Here is a 24,802-nt window from a genome sequence, read left to right as displayed (position 1 = left end):
CCCTGACGCTCCTCTACCTGTCCCTGGTGCTCCTCTACCTGTCCCTGGCGCCCCTCTACCTGTCCCTGGCGCTCCTCTACCTGTCCTTGGCGCTCCTCTACCTGTCCCTGGCGCTCCTCTACCTGTCCCTGACGCTCCTCTACCTGTCCCTGGCGCTCCTCTACCTGTCCCTGACGCTCCTCTACCTGTCCCTGACGCTCCTCTACCTGTCCCTGGCGCTCCTCTACCTGTCCCTGGCGCTCCTCTACCTGTCCCTGGCGCTCCTCTACCTGTCCCTGACGCTCCTCTACCTGTCCCTGGCGCTCCTCTACCTGTCCCTGACGCTCCTCTACCTGTCCCTGGTGCTCCTCTACCTGTCCCTGGCGCCCCTCTACCTGTCCCTGGCGCTCTTCTACCTGTCCCTGATGCTCCTCTACCTGTCCCTGGCGCTCCTCTACCTGTCCCTGGCGCTCCCCTACCTGTCCCTGGCGTTCCTCTACCTGTCCATGACGCTCCTCTACCTGTCCCCTGGCGCTCCTCTACCTGTCCCTGACGCTCCTCTACCTGTCCCTGGCGCTCCTCTACCTGTCCCTGGTGCTCCTCTACCTGTCCCTGGCGCCCCTCTACCTGTCCCTGGCGCTCTTCTACCTGTCCCTGATGCTCCTCTACCTGTCCCTGGCGCTCCTCTACCTGTCCCTGGCGCTCCCCTACCTGTCCCTGGCGTTCCTCTACCTGTCCATGACGCTCCTCTACCTGTCCCCTGGCGCTCCTCTACCTGTCCCTGGCGCTCCACTTCCTGTCCCCTGGCGCTCCTCTACCTGTCCCTGACGCTCCTCTACCTTTCCCTGGCGCTCCTCTACCTGTCCCTGACGCTCCTCTACCTGTCCCTGACGCTCCTGTACCTGTCTCTGGCGCCCCTCTACCTGTCCCTGGCGCTCCTCTACCTGTCCCTGGCGCTCCTCTACCTGTCCCTGGCGCTCCTCTACCTGTCCCCTGGCGCTCCTCTAACTGTCCCTGACGCTCCTCTACCTGTCCCTGACGCTCCTCTACCTGTCCCTGACGCTCCTCTACCTGTCCCTGGCGCCCCTATACCTGTCCCTGGCGCTCCTCTACCTGTCCCCTGGCGCTCCTCTACCTGTCCCTGACGCTCCTCTACCTGTCCCTGGCGCTCCTCTACCTGTCCCTGACGCTCCTCTACCTGTCCCTGGCGCCCCTATACCTGTCCCTGGCGCTCCGCTACCTGTCCCTGGCGCTCCTCTACCTGTCCCTGGCGCTCCTCTACCTGTCCCTGGCGCCCCTATACCTGTCCTCTGGCGCTCCTCTACCTGTCCCTGACGCTCCTCTACCTGTCCCTGGCGCTCCTCTACCTGTCTCTGGCGCTCTTCTACCTGTCCCTGGCGCTCTTCTACCTGTCCCTGACGCTCCTCTACCTGTCCCTGGCGCTCCTCTACCTGTCCCTGGCGCTCCTCTACCTGTCCCCTGAAGCTCCTCTACCTGTCCCTGGCGCTCCTCTACCTGTCCCTGACGCTCCTCTACCTGTCCCTGGCGCCCCTCTACCTGTCCCTGGCGCTCCTCTACCTGTCCCTGGCGCTCCTCTACCTGTCCCTTGACGCTCCTCTACCTGTCCCTGGCGCTCCTCTTCCTGTCCCCTGACGCTCCTCTACCTGTCCCTGGCGCTCTTCTACCTGTCCCTGGCGCTCCTCTACCTGTCCCTGGCGCTCCTCTTCCTGTCCCCTGACGCTCCTCTACCTGTCCCTGGCGCTCTTCTACCTGTCCCTGGCGCTCCTCTACCTGTCCCTGGCGCTCCTCTACCTGTCCCTTGACGCTCCTCTACCTGTCCCTGGCGCTCCTCTTCCTGTCCCCTGACGCTCCTCTACCTGTCCCTGGCGCTCTTCTACCTGTCCCTGGCGCTCCTCTACCTGTCCCTGGCGCTCCTCTACCTGTCCCTGACGCTCGCCTACCTGTCCCTGGCGCTCCTCTACCTGTCCCAGGGAGTCGGTCGGCCGATCGGACAGCACGCTGGACTTGTGATCCTGTGGTTCTGGGTTTGATCCCAGGCGCCGGCGAGAAACAATGGGCAGAGTTTCTTTCACCCTATGCCCCTGTTACCTAGCAGTAAAATAGGTACCTGAGTGTTAGTCAGCTGTCACGGGCTGCTTCCTGGGGGTGGAGGCCTGGCCGAAGACCAGCTCAACCTCTGACGCATTCATAAAAATGAAATGCTTCACCCACGTACTACAAATACAAATAATCGCCAACAGAACCTAAACACCTAACCTAACCTATCCTATGCCTATATATACACAATATGCTAATATATTATAATATTTATTTATACTTGAGAAAATTACCGTTTTGAATGAACAGCATGTTAAAATTTATGAATGCGTCTGTGGGGTTGACCGCTGAATGTAATGGACTTGAGTCGAGGACGGGTTGTGAGAGTCATGTGTAAACCGTTTCTCATTCATAAACAGGGAGTTTGGCGGGTGCATAGAATCACTTTTGGGTCTTTGTTTGGAGGACGGGCTGCATTTATAACATAGTGGTTTGAACAGATGTCGTCAGTGATGCACTTGTTACGGAAGTGTTCGGACGTCGTCAGTTGAAAGTCGTGTGTAAACCGTTTTTAATCGTAGATGATTAATCACGTTAACCCACGTTTCAATCACGTTAACCCACGTTTCAATCACGTTAACCCACGTTTCAATCACGTTAACCCACGTTTCAATCACGTTAACCCACGTTTCAATCACGTTAACCCACGTTTCAGTTACGTTAAGCCACAGCCGGGGGGGGGGGGGGGAGGGGTTGACGGCTGTGGGTTCACGAGCATTTGGCTTTGTTCATGAGACGGGCTGCAGAATGGCAACGCCGCATTTGTTGTCGGAGTATTGGGTTAGATTATGAATGAATAGGCACTTTGTAACGACGAGTCTCATTGGTCAAAACACCACCCTCATGTTTACATAATTCTCTCTGCCATCTATAGGGAAAACAATACGGGCATGAATAAAAATGAATATATTTAGAGTTATGGCCAAGGGGCCCTACATGTGTGCTTGAGAGTTTGACCTTTTATGTAAACAACGTAACGTATGACAATGTTACGTATTGACTGTTGTGGCAGAGACGACGTGACGTCACACACAAACGCTACCTCGACCGTCAATCAACAGCAACTCGCAAAACGCTTTTAAAGTTAAAAGTGGTTTGGCAATATTTCCATTTGTGAATATAGTTGATATACTTTATACGAATAATGGAATGGACAATTAATTACACATCAATATCAGAAATAGACAGGAGAATCTGCAAGTATTATAATTTATTATCATTTAATATTACTGACAGTTGGAAGACAAAGTGAATTGAATAGTGACTATGTGACTGTGTATTTGATTCCTGACAACAAATATTATTAAATTAATTAGGTAATTAAATACATTACCTAATTCTATGTATAGTTGACCAAATAATTACGTAAAGCAGAGAGAGAGACACACAGAGAGACAGAGTTACAAATATGGCAGACATTTACTTACCTTACGCAAGGTAAGGCAAGGTAGAACAGGTGAAATGTTCGATGATATTAAACGTGTTATTCGTTGTCATGTGATGAATATCTTTTACTCAACATGGACTACGTCATGATACATGTTATGTGACAAACTAGTGCTTCTCAAAACACGTCCGTTTCCTACAATGGTTGTTTAACCACCAAATTATAACAGAAAGTGTTGTCGTTTGGGTGAAAGAATGTGGGCCCTTCACTCTCCCCAGACCAAATCACTCGTCAACTCCAGAGTGCAGACTCTTTATCAAGGGTGAACTCCAGGGAGGAAAGTCAACGAGGGGCAATAGTTGCCATGAGGGAGAGAAAGAGGCATGTCAATCGCCGCCATCGTTAGAGAACTTGGAATTACAAAGCCAACTTGGTTTGGTGGACCAAGAAACACCTCTTACACTACCAGCGAACTCTTGAATGCAAAAATTCTCCAATTCTTGCAATGAATTGAATGCAACTGTCAGTGTCCCTTTATGAATGCAGTTGCCATCAGAGGTGTAGTGCAACCCGCCTGCAACACCGATGAAGATGAAGCCACCCAAAAGGTGGCACGGGCATAAATAGCCCGTAAGTGGTGGCCATTTTAAGCCATCACCAGTATCAATAGATGATACTGGAGATCTGTGGAGGTGCGACTGCACCCTGCGTGACGGGAGATGTCTCCCGGGCCAAATGGTGACCAGATGGTGCTGCAACACCGTCTAGCAGTTGGATTTGTAATTCCAGTTCCAAGAACTTTGGATAATATCTTTCTCCTCTTTAGATAAAATTATGTTAGAAAAATTAAAAATAACTTGGAAGAAAATATGGAAGACTATATTCTTCCGTTAAGTTAATTGACGTTTAAGATCGTTAAGTTAATTGAAAATGTTAACAAGAGGATTACCAATTAATTACCAATAAATCTGTTCACCACCGTAAATTATTAAATTTAGATTAAATTATTAAATTTAAATTATTGATTTATCTAAAACAATTGATCTTATTTTTTTCTGAGATAATTTTATTAAGGGATGATAAAGATGTACAGAACTTAGTGGTTGGTTAGTAAGTTAGTATTTACCTTACGGTGAATACCCTAAGGTAAATAAATACCCCCCCCCCCTCACGAAGGTTAAAGGGGGGGGGGTAAAAAATAACCCTTCCCCCCCCCCCCTAAAGCTTGGTCTGGGCCCAGGCTTGTCTTGTGGAGGCTGTTGCTTGGGGCGGCATGCTTGCGAACATTTCCACTACAGCCTGGTTGGTCTAGTCCTTCCTGAAGGAACGTGTGCATTTGACTCATGTGTTCACCAGTCCCCGTGGTGTAGTGGTTAAAGACACTCGCCTGGCGTTTCGCGAGAGCTTTGTCCTGGGTTCGTATCCTGGCCGGGGAGGATTTACTGGGTACAAATCCTTAACTGTAGCCTCTGTTTAACTCAACAGTAAAATGGGTACCTGGTTGTAAAAACGATTTTTCGCGGCGGGGATCGTATTCCAGGGACCTGCCCGAAACGCTACGCGTACTAGTGGCTGTACAAGAATGTAACAACTCTTGTATATATATATATAAATAAATAAAAAAATAAATGTGTGGGGCTTAAATAACGGTATTAACCCTAGGGCCAAATCAAATTTGTTTCTCAGTAAATAGAACACTCTAGGAGCACTACCTGTATATAGCGCCGTGATGTGTTACTTTACTGTTAACCTGTCCTGGTCTGCTGGTCATTCCACATTCTTGCCCTGCCCCTTAAAGCGGAACCCAAGAGCCGAAGATCAACTTCCCTCTCCAACAAGCACAACTAGAGCGGCACCAGTTAAGGCGGAGGCTGAAGCAGCCAAGCAGCCTGTTCTCCGTACAAAATCTAGCCTACTAACCGGATCAGAACGGTACGAAGCTAAACTGTTGAGTCCGATGCGTAGAAAACGTCGATATTTGTGAGTCGTTACTTTTCATGGTAGTATAATTGCACTTGTAATGTTGGTTACCATTACGTAACAATCTGTTACTGTTACTCGAGAGGACGGGTTGAGCAGGAAGGGGGGGGGGGGGTGAGCAACAACTACCGGGGATTGAGTGGTTGGCGCACGACCGCCATTTCATATTTCCTTCATCGGAATTAACGGGGATTACTTCGCCTCTTCATTACCCGCCTCGCCTCATTATAGATTTTATGTTGCTGAGGAAAGATGGTGATGGGGGGGGGGAGGAGGGTGGTGATGGGAGGGTGGAGGTGAGGAAAATGATGGTGAAGGGAAATCACCACCATTCTCCCTTCACCCTTCACATTACTGATTACATTACTGTAATTACACATTACATTTCCCTTCACATTACTATTACTGTGAAGCACCTCACATGGCCCAGTGGGCCACCACCAGTCTCCTGTGCTTCAGTGGTGGCTGGGGCAGTATCTTGGATATTTGTTGAGAAATTCACCAGGAGCCGTGAGCAGGATTCGAACCCGCACACTTGATACCACCAAGCCCATGCCTTACACCACGACATGGTAATAAGCAATGCAACCCTCTAGAAACCCCTAGATTATTCAACTGAATCCTCTACGGGTCCTGGGGCTTCCGGTAAAGCTCAATCAAGGGTTTCACTCGCCCCCCCCCCCCATGCACTCTGGCTGTGGTCAACAGAGGGTTCTATCTCCAACGCTTCTCTCCAAATGCATTCAATTGAATCCCCAGGTTGCATTGCTTATGACCTACATGTCGTGGTGTAGTGGTTTAGGGCGTGGATTGGATATCTCTTGTGTCTCACCGTTCGTAATAAGTCTGTTCAGTCTGTGTTTATCTGAACAATTCCATCTATCTGCTGTCAAACGTCGATACAATCCCCTTTAATCGATTTTTCTGTCCATCTTATTAGTCTACTAGATGGATGGATATCGAGGTAAATTGATGGACACAGATGAAAGTCAGACAGAAGTGAATTAGAGGAAATCTGACGAAGTGTAAAAGACTGGAAAAAGATTTGAAAAAGTCTGAATAAAAATATGGAAACAAAATCACGAGGAGAAGATCGCAGGAGAAAATGAGGCAGTTTTGGATCATTATCTAATTTACGAGTTTAAGCTTAACAAGCTTTACATCCGACAAAACGACTTTGACCCCGTGACCTTGAACTCCACGTCCTTATACAACCCCTTTTAACCCCCATGTTCTAAATTAGATTTAGAGGATTATTTGTAAATGTTGTTTATTAAAGCTGGTATCAAGATGGACGAAAGATTGGCAGATGCAGTTTAAAGCTGAAAAAAATAGAGGTTATAAGCTTAGGTATGCATAAGAGAGGTCCCAAATATCAGCTGGGAATGTGAAAAAAGATATTGGAGTAATGATTAATTGAGGGATCTTAAAACACAGAATTAATGCGCAAATGTACAAAGTTAGTCAGATGGGTTACTGAGATATTTTTGTTGGAGGATTAGGGAGAAGATCTAATATTATTCTCCACATTTTATCTTTCTCTTGTTAGAGCCCCACTTAGATAATATATAGTTCAGTTTTGGTCTCTGTATTGTGGAGTGCATAAAAATTCACTTGTATCCACTCCCTAGTTTCCTAAGGAGTTTCACTTGTATCCTTAGTTTCAGTGGATATAAATAGCAGCTGCTTCGTATGGTCCAGTAGACCTTCAATTTCAAGGAACAAGGTACAGTTTCCTTGATTCTTATGTTCGTCTTGATTTCATATATTGGAAGAATAATTTATTAAAAGTTCAGTATTACCTGTTCTTAAATCATTGTAACTTATTCAAGTCAGCAATAGTGATGTTCTCTCTCAGCGTAGACGTGTTCTGCCTTGGTCTCGACACCGACAACACCAACTTGGAAGTTAAGTTCACTTAAGTTGGCAAGTTGTAAGGTCCTCAGATCTTCGCCTTTGACCCCACGATCTGTTTTTTTTCTTTGAATGTGACCCCGGAGGTTGACCTCGTGACCTCAGCTTGACCATAATAACCTTGCCTTGTGAACTTGACCTTAACTGCTAAGCACACAATATTTCCCGGGCATTATTTCCTCATAATTTAGGTAGAAGTTCGGATTAATCTGCAAATATGAAAAACAATATATATATATATATATATATATATATATATATATATATATATATATGTCGTACCTAGTAGCCAGAACGCACTTCTCAGCCTACTATGCAAGGCCCGATTTGCCTAATAAGCCAAATTTTCATGAATTAATGTTTTTTCGACTACCTAACCTACCTAACCTAACCTAACCTAACTTTTTCGGCTACCTAACCTAACCTAACCTATAAAGATAGGTTAGGTTAGGTTAGGTAGGGTTGGTTAGGTTCGGTCATATATCTACGTTAATTTTAACTCCAATAAAAAAAAAATTGACCTCATACCTAATGAAATGGGTAGCTTTATCATTTCATAAGAAAAAAATTAGAGAAAATATATTAATTCAGTAAAACTTGGCTTATTAGGCAAATCTGGCCTTGCATAGTAGGCTGATAAGTGCGTTCTGGCTACTAGGTACGACATATATATATATATATATATATATATATATATATATATATATAAACTGAAGAAGTTCGGATTAATCTGCAAATATGAAAAACAATATATATATATATATATATATATATATATGTCGTACCTAATAGCCAGAACGCACTTCTCAGCCTACTATGCAAGGCCCGATTTGCTTAATAAGCCAAGTTTTCATGAATTAATTGTTTTTCGACTACCTAACCTACCTAACCTAACCTAACCTAACGTTTTCGGCTACCTAACCAAACCTAACCTATAAAGATAGGTTAGGTTAGGTTAGGTAGGGTTGGTTAGGTTCCGTCATATATCTACGTTAATTTTAACTCCAATAAAAAAAAAATGACCTCATACATAATGAAATGGGTAGCTTTATCATTTCATAAGAAAAAAATTAGAAAAAATATATTAATTCAGGAAAACTTGGCTTATTAGGCAAATCGGGCCTTGAATAGTAGGCCAAAAAGTGAGTTCTGGCTACTAGGTACGACATATATATATATATATATATATATATATATATATATATATATATATAAACTGAAAACTCACACCCCAGAAGTGACTCGAACCCGTCCTCTACATACCAGTTGCGTTGCTCCTGGCAGTAGGGGGTTCGAGTCACTTCTGGGGTGTGAGTTTTCAGTTGCATATAGTCCTGGGGACCATTCAGGCTTGTTCGCATATATATATATATATATATATATATATATATATATATATATATATATATATATATATATATTAGTATATTTTGGTAGCAGTCTTTCCTGTAGACATATATTATTAAATATGACCGAAAAAGTAAGATTAATAATTCTAACACGAATTTTCTCAATCTTTCGTACATTATGCTTCACTGTTGGAGGTAAATCAAAAATCACTTCTCCAAAATTCATTTTTATTTCTAGTCTGACGCGACACGGGCGCGTTTCGTAAAACTTATTACATTTTCAAAGACTTCACAAATACACAACTGATTAGAACTTGCGTTTCCCTGATTTTATATCTACATTTGAGTGAGGTGGGAAGGGTGACGTGGCATTACATTTGAGTGAGGTGGGAAGGATGATGTGGCATTAACACAAGACAGAACACTAGAGGATATTAATAGGGTATTAAAAGTATCAACACAAGACAGAACAGAAACAATGGGTATTGAATAGAAGTGTTTGTAGAAAGCCTATTGGTCCATATTTCTTGATGCTTCTATATTGGAGCGGAGTCTTGAGGTGGGTAGAATATAGTTGTGCAATAATTGGCTGTTGATTGCTGGTGTTGACTTCTTGATGTGTAGTGCCTCGCAAACGTCAAGCCGCCTGCTATCGCTGTATCTATCGATGATTTCTGTGTTGTTTACTAGGATTTCTCTGGCGATGGTTTGGTTATGGGAAGAGATTATATGTTCCTTAATGGAGCCCTGTTGTTTATGCATCGTTAAACGCCTAGAAAGAGATGTTGTTGTCTTGCCTATATACTGGGTTTTTTGGAGCTTACAGTCCCCAAGTGGGCATTTGAAGGCATAGACGACGTTAGTCTCTTTTAAAGCGTTCTGTTTCGTGTCTGGAGAGTTTCTCATGAGTAGGCTGGCCGTTTTTCTGGTTTTATAGTAAATCGTCAATTGTATCCTCTGATTTTTGTCTGTAGGGATAACGTTTCTATTAACAATATCTTTCAGGACCCTTTCCTCTGTTTTATGAGCTGTGGAAAAGAAGTTCCTGTAAAATAGTCTAATAGGGGGTATAGGTGTTGTGTTAGTTGTCTCTTCGGAGGTTGCATGGCTTTTCACTTTCCTTCTTATGATGTCTTCGATGAAACCATTGGAGAAGCCGTTATTGACTAGAACCTGCCTTACCCTACAGAGTTCTTCGTCGACTTGCTTCCATTCTGAGCTGTGGCTGAGAGCACGGTCGACGTATGCGTTAACAACACTCCTCTTGTACCTGTCAGGGCAGTCGCTGTTGGCATTTAGGCACATTCCTATGTTTGTTTCCTTTGTGTAGACTGCAGTGTGGAAACCTCCGCCCTTTTCCATGACTGTTACATCTAGAAAAGGCAGCTTCCCATCCTTTTCCGTCTCGTAAGTGAAACGCAGCACGGAACTCTGCTCAAATGCCTCCTTCAGCTCCTGCAGATGTCTGACATCAGGTACCTGTGTAAAAATGTCGTCAACATACCTGCAGTATATGGCCGGTTTCAAGTTCATGTCGACTAAGACTTTTTGCTCGATGGTACCCATGTAGAAGTTTGCAAACAGGACACCTAGGGGAGAACCCATGGCGACCCCATCTACTTGCTTATACATGTGCCCATCCGGGCTCAAGAAGGGTGCCTCTTTAGTACAAGCTTGGAGTAGTTTCCTCAGAATACTTTCTGGCATGTCAAGAGGAGTACAGGCTGGATCACGATACACTCTGTCGGCTATCATTCCGATTGTACCTGTGTACCTGTGGACGAGACAATCGTCCACAGGTACGTCCACAGGAAGTTGTGTATTTGTGAAGTCTTTGAAAATGTAATAAGTTTTACGAAACGCGCCCGTGTCGCGTCAGACTAGAAATAAAAATGAATTTTGGAGAAGTGATTTTTGATTTACCTCCAACAGTGAAGCATAATGTACGAAAGATTGAGAAAATTCGTGTTAGAATTATTAATCTTACTTTTTCGGTCATATTTAATAATATATATATATATATATATATATATATATATATATATATATATATATATATATATATATATATATATATATATATATATTTCAGCCAATGGCGGCAAAATAGCCTTGAAAAGTTTGAACACAAAACTAAAGCCTTAAAATAATTACTATCCAGAATATTTGAACAAAAACTTGAAAAGTCTTTAGCCTCTACTTTTAAACTTTGAGAAAAAAAAAATATTATGGCTGAAGTTTTCAGTGGCCTTGATCGTAACCCGTTTTCTATATTTCAAGAAACGCTTGGGGTAACTATTGAACGACCGTAAGACGAAAACAAAAACATATTTAAATAATCGTAGACAGAACGATGCTCGTCATTAGCTTACACAAACTCAATCTTTTTCCATACACGTTGTTCACTGTAAATATTAAATCCATCCCAATACTATCGTCTAAAGTACGAATCTTGAGGTTATCTTGAGATGATTTCGGGGCTTTAGTGTCCCCGCGGCCCGGTCCTCGACCAGGCCTCCACCCCCAGGAAGCAGCCCGTGACAGCTGACTAACACCCAGGTACCTATTTTACTGCTAGGTAACAGGGGCATAGGGTGAAATATAGGGTGATATATATATATAGAAACATAGGGTGCTCTGCCCATTGTTTCTGACCTACGAAGCATATAAGTATGGAGCCGTCTTGGCTGGAATTGGGAACGCAACTCTTAATATTAGTATTTCATTCTACACTAAAATTGACATATAAACGTATTCTGAATAAGACTTATTGTCCTCTTATGAATGACCATTATTTAAAGACCATGTCAATGCGTCTGGAACCCGCAGTAATGTTCCTGCGTCGTCGTCGTCGTCGTCGTCGTCGTCGTCGTCGTCGATGACGTCGATGATGACCTGCGTATTTTTTTTTTTTTTTTTTTTTTTTTTTTTGAGATATATACAAGAGTTGTTACATTCTTGTACAGCCACTAGTACGCGTAGCGTTTCGGGCAGGTCCCTGGAATACGATCCCCGCCGCGAAGAATCGTTTTTTCATCCAAGTACACATTTTACTGTTGAGTTAAACAGAGGCTACAGTTAAGGATTTGCGCCCAGTAAATCCTCCCCGGCCTGGATACGAACCCGTGACAAAGCGCTCGCGGAACGCCAGGCGAGTGTCTTACCACTGCACCACGGAGACTTGCTTGTCTTATATTGTCCTAGAAGTGTCGCGGTAAAGTGTTCTTGTTTCTTCCTGTGATTTTGGGTTAAAAGTGACCGCTGACCTTGTTCTATATTAAACTTTCTAACCCCCTCCTCTTAAATATCTTAAAAAAAAAAGGTCAAAGATTCCAGAATTAGTTTAGACTTTGAAATTTCAGATCCGTGGACGGTGCCCTCTGCTCGTATATTTGGTCAAATTCATTAATTTTAACCACTAGTGTTCACTAGGGCGGTGCCGAGGGGGTAAGATGCTATTTTTAGTCACGTTGATCGTTGACCTTTAACAGATATCTGCGGGAAAACAGTTCGTTATCACGCATGCTGCTGGGGCACAATAGCTGGAGCACGACTCCAAGTGTTGGAAGAGTAATGGTGGGAGACGCACACTAAGGAGCCGGTCGGCCGAGCGGACAGCACGCTGGACTTCTGATCCTGTGGTCCTGGGTTCGATCCCAGGCGCCGGCGAGAAACAATGGGCAGAGTTTCTTTCACCCTATGCCCCTGTTACCTAACAGTAAAATAGGTACCTGGGTGTTAGTCAGCTGTCACGGGCTGCTTCCTGGGGGTGGAGGCCTGATCGAGGACCGGGCCGCGGGGACACTAAAAAAGCCCCGAAATCATCTCCAGATAACCTCTCCAGATAAGGACGAGGAGGCAGCAGAAAAGGAAGAGGTCATAGAAAGTGAGGAGGAAGATCACAGTATGTGAGAGGAATCTGAGGAGTGGAGGGAAGCTAGGTGTTATAATTTCTCTCTCTGCCCTTGAGCATTGTCCTGCCTCTCAAGCAGTGCGGCTCACACACGGGTCGAAGGCTACCAACCGCTTTGACAACTCCGGTGTTTATTTTCCTGATCAAGTCTTTATGTGCTGCTTTGCACCAGAGACTCTTCTGCACGGTGGAGCTTCATGCAATGTTAAGTTCAAGTTCAAGTATGTTTATTGAGATAAGCAATAAATACATCTCAAAGGGATAGAGTAGCTTAGGCTATTTCTACCCCCCCCCCCCTCATGCAATGTTGTGTGCTCTTCACATGCTGCTTTTAATGCTTTAAACGTTCATTTGTTATAATGGTTGACTCTCACAGTGCCCTAAGGGCTCTAAGGGTCTTTTAATTTTAACCCTTGCCGTCCCATGCTGGTCGAACCCGCCAAACACACACCGAAACTACGACGTTGGTACAACGTTCGAACAAGTTTTAACACCTCCTAACCAGTTATAACAACCAATATAACAAGTTGTAACAACGTTCTAATACGTCATAAACACGTTAAGCCAAGATGTAACAACTCTATTACATGTTGTAACAAGCGGAAAATAGAGACAGTTTCGGTTTGTGTTTCCAGGGAAATCCAGTACTGAACCTTTCTTATCTTCACCAGATTTTTGTCCGGTAAAGATTTTTTCTGATTTATTTTCCTTGATATCCAACATATTGGTGTTACCGGTAATGCACTTCTGGACGCCACTATGGAGGCCATTTGTGGCGATCCCCACTCTCTAAAAATGATTCCATATTCAGATTTGTACCAAGTCATTCATTCTGTAACTATTGGCAAGATAGATGGTCGGGTATTGCGAATACCAGACTGTTTACTATTCAATATGGCCTGTCATCATGGCTTCTCTCCTGCCATCGTCACAGGAAGCGAGAAAAGACTGGCTAGGTAGCGTATTGTCCACAGACGCTTTAGTCATATAGGAACTTGATGTAATATTCTCTCACAGTAGCGCCCCTCCTTGTAGCATGTCCTGATTTTCTGAACGATTTTAAATCATTATTTCCCAGTGTTCCTTTTAAGTAACTCTCCTTCGATAGATTCCTCGGTGACTTACCTTCGACACTGCTTATCTTATCTCCTTTGTTCTCCAGTTGGCGCACTGAATGGTATTTACGCCTTTTTTGTATTACTCTGCAGTACAGAGGCTGCTAAATACTCACTCGGGATTTGGTACCGTAGTTTAATATTTACTTGGTTCTCTCTCACTAGTATTGTTAACTATTGCTAGCCTCTCGCGCCCAATGGAGGGTAGACTGGGTCTCCCTCAGCCAGGTTACCAGAAGGCCAGGAATAACGATGGCTCGTACTGGGATACATATACCCATACTAGACACACACATATCCATACTGGACACACACATATCCATACTGGACACACACATATCCATACTGGACACACACATATCCATACAGGGCACACATACTAATAATGGGATACATACACCCATACTGGGGACACATATACACATTCTGGGACACACACACACACATGCAGCTTGTGCTGTGGGTGATATAGTTCAGGCTCTTAATGAAAGTGGTGGACGGGTCTGCGGTATTGGGGGCTCGTGTGTAAACCTTTCCCGTTGTAGTGGCAGACGTAACTGTTATTGCTGGCGTGTGTAAGTTATCGCTGGCTCCTCGGGCTGATTCATGTTGGTTAAAGGCTGGTAGAGCCTGTGTGCAGGGGAATAACAATGACCGGGAACCTTTCCTGGTTGCCGCCGCCGCCGCCGCCACACAGGTTCACTCCGTTGGTGAACCTGAGTGGTTCTCCGCCCACTCCGTTGGCCGTTGGTTCACTCCGGGCGTCCTGTGGCTGGCCCACAGTGTGTGTTTCTCACTATTGATGATGAGGAACTGGTTATGTGGGGGATGGTGTGTGTGTGTGTCTAGAAGGTGGCAATTCTTGAGGCGTTGACGCGTGGTTGACATTATAAATTCCGACTGTCTCACACAACACTCGTGGTCACTTGGAGACAGTCCCCCTTACACTTTCCTCTTCAGAAAGCATAAATACCGTCATAATAAAGTTACATTTTAGCATTAACAGTAAAATCATACTATATCCTGCACTGTTTTGAGACGCAGCATTAGACATTTGTGCATAGAAGTTGCAATAAAATTTTATTCCCTTTTCCAGATGGATTAAGTGAATCGTGGAGTCGTCCAGCTGGCCAGTGAGGGGGACATTAAGGTAAGACTTGAAGCTGCTTGTGTGGAAGACAGCTTCACTTTCCTTCTGCAGGACCCGTCAGTGTGTTCTCGAAGTTAGGTCAAAACTTGTTATGGAATCTTAAGTGTCCTTCTGGAGAGAGAGAGAGAGAGACGGCTGTGGGTATTAGGTCATGTTAATGAGGTATAATAAAACCTTTGTTGGAGCACGTTATCGGGCTGGTAAACCCTCAGTTGGGATCATGTTACATTGATGATAAACCCTACTTTGGACCAAGTTACAGGACTGGTAAACCCTACTTGGACCAAGTTACAGGACTGGTAAACCCTACTTGGACCAAGTTACAGGACTGGTAAACTCAAGTTGAACCAAGTTACGGTTGATGAGACATGGAGCCTAAACGTGGTGGAGTGGGAATAACAAAATAAAATACAACTGTTCTACAACTTTAGTTGTACTCTACAGCTATTAGTTGTAAAGTACAATTCATCAACTAATGCCGCTCTTAGAATATGGCGCTATACTAGTCCCCTTCTATGGTTCTGGAACTCCTTGAAGTTCGGTGGTTACAGTTATGGTACCGGTTATCTTGAGATCTTGAGGTTATCTTGAGATCTTGAGGTTATCTTGAGATGATTTCGGGGCTTTAGTGTCCCCGCGGCCCGGTCCTCGACCAGGCCTCCACCCCCAGGAAGCAGCCCGTGACAGCTAACACCCAGGTACCTATTTTACTGCTAGGTAACAGGGGCATAGGGTGAAAGAAACTCTGCCCATTGTTTCTCGCCGGCGCCCGGGATCGAACCCGGGACCACAGGATCACAAGTCCAGCGTGCTGTACTCCGTCCCGGTACTCTGTGTGTGGTTATCTTGAGGTTATCTTGAGATGATTTCGAGGCTTTTTAGTGTCCTCGCGGCCCGGTCCTCGACCAGGCCTCCACCCCCAGGAAGCAGCCCGTGACAGCTGACTAACACCCAGGTACCTATTTTACTGCTAGGTAACAGGGGTATAGGGTGAAAGAAACTCTGCCCAATGTTTCTCGCCGGCGCATGGGATCGAACCCAGGACCACAAGATCACAAGTCCAGCGTGCTGTCCGCTCGGCCGACCGGCTCGTGTGTGTGTGTCCCAAGGTACAGCTATGGTACCGGTACTCTGTGCTGGGAGGAGGCAGGATAACCACATTAATGTGTACAAACCACATTGATATATTTCTAGAAATTTGTAAACAGTTCTCTTGTATATTAACAGTGGACGCCGACATTATTTCACGGGAACTTGCTTTTAAAATATTCATAGTTCGGGATTTTCCAGGAATAGACTTTCTATAAAATTGGGCAAAGCAATTTACAGCATGGAGCTATGTGTGGTGCTACACAGGGCGCTCCTGAATCTACCACAATACTATTTATAAATACGAAACGAGATACTGTAGAATGTTCTCTTTGTGACTGTGTGGCCGCTATATATATATATATATATATATATATATATATATATATATATATATATATATATATATATATATATATATATATATATATATATATATATATATTAGTATATTTTGGTAGCAGTCTTTCCTGTAGACATATATTATTAAATATGACCGAAAAAGTAAGATTAATAATTCTAACACGAATTTTCTCAATCTTTCGTACATTACGCTTCACTGTTGGAGGTAAATCAAAAATCACTTCTCCAAAATTCATTTTTATTTCTAGTCTGACGCGACACGGGCGCGTTTCGTAAAACTTATTACATTTTCAAAGACTTCACAAATACACAACTGATTAGAACGTATCTCTGATTTTATATCTACATTTGAGTGAGGTGGGAAGGGTGATGTGGCATTAACACAAGACAGAACAGGAGGGGATATTAATAGGGTATTAAAAGTATCAACACAAGACAGAACAGAAACAATGGGTATTGAATAGAAGTGTTTGTAGAAAGCCTATTGGTCCATATTTCTTGATGCTTCTATATTGGAGCGGAGTCTTGAGGTGGGTAGAATATAGTTGTGCAATAATTGGCTGTTGATTGCTGGTGTTGACTTCTTGATGTGTAGTGCCTCGCAAACGTCAAGCCGCCTGCTATCGCTGTATCTATCGATGATTTCTGTGTTGTTTACTAGGATTTCTCTGGCGATGGTTTGGTTATGGGAAGAGATTATATGTTCCTTAATGGAGCCCTGTTGCTTATGCATCGTTAAACGCCTAGAAAGAGATGTTGTTGTCTTGCCTATATACTGGGTTTTTTGGAGCTTACAGTCCCCAAGTGGGCATTTGAAGGCATAGACGACATTAGTCTCTTTTAAAGCGTTCTGTTTTGTGTCTGGAGAGTTTCTCATGAGTAGGCTGGCCGTTTTTCTGGTTTTATAGTAAATCGTCAGTTGTATCCTCTGATTTTTGTCTGTAGGGATAACGTTTCTATTAACAATATCTTTCAGGACCCTTTCCTCCGTTTTATGAGCTGTGGAAAAGAAGTTCCTGTAAAATAGTCTAATAGGGGGTATAGGTGTTGTGTTAGTTGTCTCTTCAGAGGTTGCATGGCTTTTCACTTTCCTTCTTATGATGTCTTCGATGAAACCATTGGAGAAGCCGTTATTGACTAGGACCTGCCTTACCCTACAGAGTTCTTCGTCGACTTGCTTCCATTCTGAGCTGTGGCTGAGAGCACGGTCGACGTATGCGTTAACAACACTCCTCTTGTACCTGTCAGGGCAGTCGCTGTTGGCATTTAGGCACATTCCTATGTTTGTTTCCTTAGTGTAGACTGCAGAGTGGAAACCTCCGCCCTTTTCCATGACTGTTACATCTAGAAAAGGCAGCTTCCCATCCTTTTCCGTCTCGTAAGTGAAACGCAGCACGGAACTCTGCTCAAATGCCTCCTTCAGCTTCTGCAGATGTCTGACATCAGGTACCTGTGTAAAAATGTCGTCAACATACCTGCAGTATATGGCCGGTTTCAAGTTCATGTCGACTAAGACTTTTTGCTCGATGGTACCCATGTAGAAGTTTGCAAACAGGACACCTAGGGGAGAACCCATGGCGACCCCATCTACTTGCTTATACATGTGCCCATCCGGGCTCAAGAAGGGTGCCTCTTTAGTACAAGCTTGGAGTAGTTTCCTCAGAATACTTTCTGGCATGTCAAGAGGAGTACAGGCTGGATCACGATACACTCTGTCGGCTATCATTCCGATTGTCTCGTCCACAGGTACGTTGGTAAACAGCGATTCTACGTCCAACGAGGCTCTTATCCCTGTGGCCCGTGTGCCCCGCAGTAAGTCCACAAATTCCTTTGGAGACTTCAGGCTGAAGGCGCAAGGAACATAAGGAGTCAGCAGGCCGTTGAATCGCTTTGCCAGTCTGTACGTGGGTGTGGGTATCTGGCTAATGATTGGCCGAAGTGGGTTTCCAGGCTTGTGCGTCTTGACATTTCCATACGCATATCCAGGTTTATATTCCCCAATGATCTTTGGCAATGATTAAAAGCAAAGGTCAACAATGATTAAAAGCAAAGGTCAACAAACTGATCGAAACTGTAAACGCCAAGAAATCCGGACTCCACCTGCCAAAGATCATTGGGGAATATAAACCTGGATATGCGTATGGAAATGTCAAGACGCACAAGCCTGGAAACCCACTTCGGCCAATCATTAGCCAGATACCCACACCCACGTACAGACTGGCAAAGCGACTCAACGGCCTGCTGACTCCTTATGTTCCTTGCGCCTTCAGCCTGAAGTCTCCAAAGGAATTTGTGGACTTACTGCGGGGCACACGGGCCACAGGGATAAGAGCCTCGTTGGACGTAGAATCGCTGTTTACCAACGTACCTGTGGACGAGACAATCGGAATGATAGCCGACAGAGTGTATCGTGATCCAGCCTGTACTCCTCTTGACATGCCAGAAAGTATTCTGAGGAAACTACTCCAAGCTTGTACTAAAGAGGCACCCTTCTTGAGCCCGGATGGGCACATGTATAAGCAAGTAGATGGGGTCGCCATGGGTTCTCCCCTAGGTGTCCTGTTTGCAAACTTCTACATGGGTACCATCGAGCAAAAAGTCTTAGTCGACATGAACTTGAAACCGGCCATATACTGCAGGTATGTTGACGACATTTTTACACAGGTACCTGATGTCAGACATCTGCAGAAGCTGAAGGAGGCATTTGAGCAGAGTTCCGTGCTGCGTTTCACTTACGAGACGGAAAAGGATGGGAAGCTGCCTTTTCTAGATGTAACAGTCATGGAAAAGGGCGGAGGTTTCCACACTGCAGTCTACACTAAGGAAACAAACATAGGAATGTGCCTAAATGCCAACAGCGACTGCCCTGACAGGTACAAGAGGAGTGTTGTTAACGCATACGTCGACCGTGCTCTCAGCCACAGCTCAGAATGGAAGCAAGTCGACGAAGAACTCTGTAGGGTAAGGCAGGTCCTAGTCAATAACGGCTTCTCCAATGGTTTCATCGAAGACATCATAAGAAGGAAAGTGAAAAGCCATGCAACCTCTGAAGAGACAACTAACACAACACCTATACCCCCTATTAGACTATTTTACAGGAACTTCTTTTCCACAGCTCATAAAACGGAGGAAAGGGTCCTGAAAGATATTGTTAATAGAAACGTTATCCCTACAGACAAAAATCAGAGGATACAACTGACGATTTACTATAAAACCAGAAAAACGGCCAGCCTACTCATGAGAAACTCTCCAGACACAAAACAGAACGCTTTAAAAGAGACTAATGTCGTCTATGCCTTCAAATGCCCACTTGGGGACTGTAAGCTCCAAAAAACCCAGTATATAGGCAAGACAACAACATCTCTTTCTAGGCGTTTAACGATGCATAAGCAACAGGGCTCCATTAAGGAACATATAATCTCTTCCCATAACCAAACCATCGCCAGAGAAATCCTAGTAAACAACACAGAAATCATCGATAGATACAGCGATAGCAGGCGGCTTGACGTTTGCGAGGCACTACACATCAAGAAGTCAACACCAGCAATCAACAGCCAATTATTGCACAACTATATTCTACCCACCTCAAGACTCCGCTCCAATATAGAAGCATCAAGAAATATGGACCAATAGGCTTTCTACAAACACTTCTATTCAATACCCATTGTTTCTGTTCTGTCTTGTGTTGATACTTTTAATACCCTATTAATATCCCCTCCTGTTCTGTCTTGTGTTAATGCCACATCACCCTTCCCACCTCACTCAAATGTAGATTTAAAATCAGAGATACGTTCTAATCAGTTGTGTATTTGTGAAGTCTTTGAAAATGTAATAAGTTTTACGAAACGCGCCCGTGTCGCGTCAGACTAGAAATAAAAATGAATTTTGGAGAAGTGATTTTTGATTTACCTCCAACAGTGAAGCGTAATGTACGAAAGATTGAGAAAATTCGTGTTAGAATTATTAATCTTACTTTTTCGGTCATATTTAATAATATATATATATATATATATATATATATATATATATATATATATATATATATATATATATATATATATATATATATATATATATAATATTTATTTTATGGGGCACCCGGCGTTGCCCGTTTGCCATGCCTCTCTCTCTCATGGCAACTATTGCCCCTCGTTGACATAGCCCCTCCTCCCTGGAGTTCATCCTTGAAAAAGTCTCTCTGTATCTCTCTGTCTGTCTTTCTCACGTAATTATTTGGTCAGCTATGCACGTAATATATTTAATTATCTAATTAATTCATTTAATAATCATTGTTCTTAGGAACCAAGTCACAAAGTTCCTATTAATTTCATTTTGTCGTCCTGCTGTCAGTAATATTAAATGTTGTGAATTATAATTCTTTCTGATTCTTCTGTCTATTTCTGATGTTGATGTGTAATTAGTTCTTGTAAATGTGTAAATTAGCCATGTTCTCAAATGTAAATGTTTGCAAACCATTTTCAACTTGAAAATACGTATTGTGAGTTGATGTTGATTGACGGTGGAGGTAGCGTTTGTGTGACGTCCCGTCTTCTCTGCCTCGGCAGTATGATAATGTTACGTCAATACGTAATATTATCATACGTTACGTCGTTTACATAAAAGGCCAATGAACTCATCAGCACAAAAGTAGAGCCATCTCCCCTTTTCACTAATCTACATATATTATTTTTTACTAATAATATATGTAGTACTCATATTATTAATAATAATGAGTAGTAATAGTGCTCAACACTTTTCTATTCGGTAGCCGTGTGAATTATATAAACTGGTGCGTGGCGTTTTGACCAATGAGACACGTCGTTACAAAGCGCCTAGTCATTCATAAATCTAACTCATTACTACGGCAACAACAACAAACGCGGTGTTGCCATTTTGCACGTTCCACGAAACAGATGAGTAAAATACGAATACATTTCCTTGACTGTTCCTATATATCTAGGCAACCTGTCCACAGACTCAACGCACCTTTGGTTTTGACTCTGTCGATTACAAGGATAAAATTCGAGTGCTTTAGTGGAATTATAAACACCTCATTTGTATATGTATTCCGACAAATGAGCATCGCCACGGTTGAATAGGGTGGGTTTTTTTTAGGCTCTTACGCTCCTGGATAGGCTAAAGCCACTGCTAATTTAACGCCTTGTGAATTCAGGTATTGTTTGCCAATGCAGGATTGAAAACTTTTACACCGACACTGTTCCATGTCTCTCAAGGCTAGAGGCGACAGGATGCAGGCACGAGGAGTAAAGTAGAGTTTGTGAAAGTTTGTTTCCCCCGACAGGCGATTGATGGGGCAAGTTTGTGTCGAGAGTTGATTAAACAGCGCGTGTGTGAACGGCTTTAAAAGCTCAAAGAAGGAGCTTACGGGGAAGGGGGTGATGCTACACCTACACGACCTCTGCGCCAGCTTTGTTTGATGCTCTGTTCATCTCCCCTTTTTCGTTCTGTTTTTTTCCCTGCCTCAACAACACACTGAAGATGTACTAACACAAACTGTGGGAGTAATATAAACAAAACAAAATAGATTATTTAAATGCCTTTGTCTGCGCACGCACGCACACACACACACACACACACACACACACACACACACACACACACACACACACACACACACACACGCACACACACGCACACACACGCACACACACGCACACACACACACACACACGCACGCACACACACACACACTTATCGCACTGACAGAAACATGGGTGAATGTAGAAAACAGGGAGTTATTAGCTGAATATTAAATATAGAGATAAACATTATTTCACTCTGTAAGACAGGTTAGATGAAGAGGGCGATCATTATATGTGTCTGAGAAAATACAAATATAATGTCAAAAACGGAATCCAAACCGAACCATACACAGACGCTATTTGGATATAATTATCTGAAATAATGATAGCCAAATAACGAGTTCATTATACCGGCCTCGAAACTTGGACAGCATAGATAGAAAGCATGTATGGGAAGACCTCCAGGTCTATCAGTGTTTTTAGTGATTTTAATTTTAGTCAAATAAACTGGACTATGAAAACGGGGAACACTGAAGCAGAACTTATATATATATATATATATATATAAATATAATTAGTCGATGACTGCTTTCATAAACAACATAATATAGCGGCAAATCGGGAAACAAATAGTATTTTACGCTGTTTGCAGAGACAAATACATGCTATCGAAAAGAGAATGAGCTAAGAGTGATCACAAGGAAACCAGGTTTAACATAGCATGCGTTCTGAGGCATTAATTAACTTAAGGTGGTTTCTTAGGAAGGATAGATTGGTGAAATGTAACCATGGTTGTTCTTGGAACGTGAGGTAAGTTTATTGGTGGGTGATTGGGGGGTAGAAATAGCCTAAGCTACTCTATCCTTTTGAGATGTATTTCTTTCTTATCTCAATAAACATACTTGAACTTGGTGGGTGACATGACAGTGAATTAATGTGTAGATTCAAATTATAATTTACTTATAAAAATATTGTTAGTAAATGACAGGAACGAATTTAATATATATATTGATTAAGTCGAATAATAGTAACCCCCAAAAGTGAACCATATTAAAAAAAAAGTAGGCTATTTACAAACGAATTAAGAATGGCAAGAATGAATTAAGAATTAAGTCTAACTAGAATAACAGTTTGTCAGATTTCAAATACTAAAGAAGTTTTGAAGTACGTATAGCTGGGCAGACAAAGAGTTTTTTTCAGATTTAACAAACAAAAATTCAGGAATAGCCTATTGAAATAGCCTATTGAATATCCGAGAGAGAGCGGGTAACTGTTAATGTCAAAGAAATGGAGAATATTTTAAATAAATAGTTTGTCTCTTGTGTTAACTACAGAATAACCTCTTTATAATGCTGGCAACTGAACAAATGAGGTGGTGAAGGGGGAACAAGTTGACAAAGTTTTGTTAACTTGTTGGCAGGGAGGAAGTTATATATAAATGATAACCCCTAGTCCCCAGGGCTAGACAATTTCCCAACGTGCTTAAAGATTGCAAAGAGAATGTACTGAACCTTTGTCTTGCATTTTCAATAAATCATTAGATGTCTAACATATATCATAATCATGGAAGGGTTGCAAATGAGGTGCTGATTTTTAAGAAGGGAGTAGCTAGATCACATGCCTCGAACTATTGTCCAATTAACTTAACGTCTATCTTGAGGTTATCTTAAGATGATTTCGGGGCTTTAGCTTCCCCCGCGGCCCGGTTCTCGGCCAGGCCTCCTTTTTTGTTACACCCCCACCCCAGGGAAGGAGCCCGTAGCAGCTGTCTAACTCCCAGGTACCTATTTACTGCTAGGTAAACGGGACATTAGTGTGAAAGAAACATTTTTGCCCATTTGTCTCTGCCTCCACTAGGGATCGAACCCGGATCCTCAGGACTACAAATCCGAAGCGCTGTCCACCTAGCTGTTAGGCGCCCTATCTATTGTAGGGTTTTTGTTTAAATCGTTAATCAAAAAAGCTATTCGTTTAAATTTTGAAAAATATCGATTGATTAGGAAATCGCAACATAGTTTTGCTGAGTCACTCATATATAATCAATTTTCTCTCATCTTTAACAGTATATTTCATGCAGTAGATGGTGAAAAGGCTTGCTAATTTCTAATGTATAGTACATCTTTACATCTTTGACAAAACCCTTGATATTGTACCTCACGAGTACAAAATATGCCTTAGAAATATGCACGTTGTATTGGGGGTGAAAGGTGTATCCTTAATTAGATTTAGTAGTTATTTCAAAGGAAGCAGGATCAGTATGAATGAAGAAGAGTGCGTGTGGGAAACAGTTATAAGTGGACTGCCCCTGGGCTCAGTCCTGTGACGTCTGTTATTTGCGTACATATATATATATATATATATATATATATATATATATATATATATATATATATATATATATATATATATATATATATATATATATATATATATATATATTGTAAGATCTGTTCACTTGAGAATGAACCATGGAGGTTCGAAACGTTGTGCAAATTATATAAATAAGTGTAATACACTCTATAGTAAATCACTTCTTTTCTTCACCTTAAAAGTACGAAAATGAGTTTTGGAGAACTCCTATTTCAATTAAGCCCTGATGCTAAGAAAATAGTTAGAGGGATAGAAGCCCTAAACCAGAAAATAATAAATACAGAATATGCGGTCATATTCAATGAAACATATATATATATATATATGTTTCATTGAATATGACCGCATATTCTGTATTTATTATTTTCTGGTTTAGGGCTTCTATCCCTCTAACTATTTTCTTAGCATCAGGGCTTAATTGAAATAGGAGTTCTCCAAAACTCATTTTCGTACTTTTAAGGTGAAGAAAAGAAGTGATTTACTATAGAGTGTATTACACTTATTTATATAATTTGCACAACGTTTCGAACCT

General features: G+C 42.8%; 1 protein-coding gene across 2 annotated transcripts in view; it reads left to right on the top strand.

The window, feature by feature from the left end:
• LOC123757937 (monocarboxylate transporter 9) overlaps positions 1-24,802 on the top strand; it is a 589,339-nt gene that overhangs the window by 147,865 nt on the left and 416,672 nt on the right. For both annotated transcript variants that reach the window (XM_045741953.2, XM_045741907.2), the window contains exon 2: positions 14,852-14,905. The gene's annotated coding sequence lies outside the window, so the exon portion shown is untranslated. The remainder of the gene's footprint in view (positions 1-14,851; positions 14,906-24,802) is intronic.

The sequence above is a fragment of the Procambarus clarkii genome, chromosome 22 (assembly GCF_040958095.1).
Source record: "Procambarus clarkii isolate CNS0578487 chromosome 22, FALCON_Pclarkii_2.0, whole genome shotgun sequence".
Classification (NCBI taxonomy): domain Eukaryota; kingdom Metazoa; phylum Arthropoda; class Malacostraca; order Decapoda; family Cambaridae; genus Procambarus; species Procambarus clarkii.
This window is presented reverse-complemented; position numbering and strand designations above follow the sequence as displayed.